General features: G+C 51.0%; 1 pseudogene; it reads left to right on the forward strand.

Annotated features, from left to right (window-relative positions):
• The first annotated feature begins 706 nt into the window (after positions 1-706).
• LOC101113177 (RNA-binding protein FUS-like) lies at positions 707-2,439 on the forward strand (annotated as a pseudogene).
• The last annotated feature ends 235 nt before the right edge of the window (positions 2,440-2,674 follow it).

A 2,674-nucleotide genomic window follows, 5' to 3' on the forward strand; every position in this document is an offset into this window, starting at 1 on the left:
AGATTATAACAATACTATTCTAAAATAAACTGTAGGGACTAAATATATAGCCCACTTTATTTAAGAAAGATGTCTATATTCCAGAAATGGAACTTTATGGTAATAATCATTAATGGTTTTTGAGAATAAGAATCTATGGATTCATCTTTCATGTTTAGGTTTGTTTTTAACTTAAAAATCCAGTGAACTATAGATAGGGCCTCTTCCAAGTACTGTGTGTATATGTGACGCTTAAGAACAGATTTACTGAGTTACTTATTAGGTAGAACAATACTGGAATAAAATTAGATAAGAAGTCACTTTGCACTTTTATCCAAGTTAGAACTATAAGATGCCCCAGAGAAGCTCCATAACATAAAAGGTAATAAATATGCCCAATAAATATCTATGTAGATGCAGTAATAGAACATTTCTGGCAGTTTTGACTTCCAGTATTCTACTCTGGGGTACCCAAAGGCACGTTGTTATTACAAGACTAGTGTGTCAGTTTGGGACTTGGAACATCTGACCTTTGGTTACCTATTAGATCTGTGTCCACTGGACCCCCACTGTGACCCCCAAGTTGGCCAGTTGAATTCTGTATGAAGATTCCATTTTCACCCAGCCAATACATTTTGTCTTCAACCAATTCTGTTTTAGGTTTCTCATTTTAGAAATTCAGGAGTCCTCGAGGCATTGGCGCTCTGTAGTGTTAGAACCTTGTTGCTTGTCGGCCTGTGGCGAGTGCGTGGACATGGCCTCAAACATCTATACCCAACAAGCAACCCAAAGCTATGGGGCCTACCCAACTCAGCCTGGGCAGGGCTACTCCCAGCAGAGCAATCAGCCTTATGGGCAGCAGAGTTATGGTGGCTACGGCCAGTCTGTGGACACTTCGGGCTATGGCCAGAGCAGCTACCGTAGTTCGTACGGACAGATGCAGAACAGCTATGGCACACAGTCAGCTCCCCAGGGATATGGCTTAGCTGGTGGCTATGGCAGTAACCAGAGTTCTCAGGCGTCTTAGAGGCAACAGTCTTCGCACCCTGGCTATGGCCAGCAGCCAGCTCCTAGCAGCACCTCGGGAAGTTACGGTGGCAGTTCTCAAAGCAGTGGCTATGGGCAGTCCCAGGGTGGAGGCTGTGGCCGGCCGTCTGGCTATGGTGGGCAGCAGCAAGGCTGTGGGCAGCAGCAGAGCTATAACCCGCCTCAGGGCTACGGGCAGCAGAACCAGCGCAGAAGTGGCAGCGGCGGCGGAGGAGGGGGTGGCAGAGGGAGCTACAGCCAAGATCAGCCCTCCATGAGCAGTGGCGGCAGCGGCAGTGGTTATGGCAACCAGGACCAGGGTGGTGGCTATGGGGGAGGCCAGCAGGACCGTGGGGGCCGTGGCCGGGGTGGTGGCGGTGGTTACAACCGCAGCAGCGGTGGCTATGAACCCAGAGGTCGTGGAGGTGGCCGTGGAGGCAGAGGCGGCATGGGCAGAAGTGACCGTGGTGGCTTCAGTAAATTTGGTGGCCCTCGGGACCAAGGATCACGTCATGCCTCTGAACAGGATAATTCAGACACCAACACCGTCTTCGTGCAAGGGCTGGGCGAGCATGTTACAACTGAGTCTGTAGCTGATTACTTCAAGCAGATCGGTATCATTAATACAAATAAGAAAACAGGACAGCCCATGATTAATCTGTACACAGACAAGGAAACAGGCAAGCTGAAGGGAGAGGCCATGGTATCATTTGATGACTCACCTTCCGCCAAAGCAGCTATTGACTGGTTTGATGGTAAAGAATTCTCTGGGAATCCTATCAAGGTCTCATTTGCTACTCGGTGAGCAGACTTCAGTCGGGGTGGTGGCAATGGTTGTGGAGGCCGAGGGCGAGGAGGACCTATGGGCCGTGGAGGCTATGGAGGTGGTGGCAGCGGCAGTGCTGGCCGAGGAGGATTCCCCAGTGGCGGTGGCGGTGGCGGAGGACAGCAGCAAGCAGGGGACTGGAAGTGTCCTAATCCTACCTGTGAGGACATGAACTTCTCTTGAAGGAATGAATGTAACCAGTGTAAGGCCCCTAAACCAGACGGCCCAGGAGGGGGACCAGGAGGCTCGCATATGGGGGGTAACTATGGAGATGATCGTCGTGGTGGCAGAGGAGGCTATGATCGGGGTGGCTACTGAGGCCGAGGGGGTGACCGTGGGGGCTTCAGAGGGGGCCGGGGTGGTGGGGACAGAGGTGGTTTCAGCCCTGGCAAGATGGACTCCAGGGGTGAGCACAGACAGGATCACAGGGAGAGGCTGTACTACCCTGGCTCCTGAGGCCTTGGAGCAGCTTTCTTCCTGTACCCAGTGTTACTGCCCTCATTATTTTGTAACCTTCCACCTCCTGATCACCCACGGGTTTTTCGTGTCCGACTATGTAACTGTAACCATTCCTCTGGTTCCCATTAAAAACCATCATTTTAGTTAAATTTTCTCCCTTTTCCCCCTCTTCACTCTCCTGGAGCATGAATGTCCAGATCAAGAACGTGGGGAGTGTTTCCTCTGTTCAGATCAACCAACCTGCCTTGTGGGAACTGGAATAAATTTGTTTGTTCCCGCTTGGCAGGAACTAGAATAAAGTGTTTGATACTTGGTTCGGGCGGTGGGGGGGGAGGGGGGGGGAAGAAAGAAAGAAATTAAGGTGATTTGGTGGTCCCTGCCATA

This window comes from Ovis aries, chromosome 18 (assembly GCF_016772045.2).
Source record: "Ovis aries strain OAR_USU_Benz2616 breed Rambouillet chromosome 18, ARS-UI_Ramb_v3.0, whole genome shotgun sequence".
Classification (NCBI taxonomy): domain Eukaryota; kingdom Metazoa; phylum Chordata; class Mammalia; order Artiodactyla; family Bovidae; genus Ovis; species Ovis aries.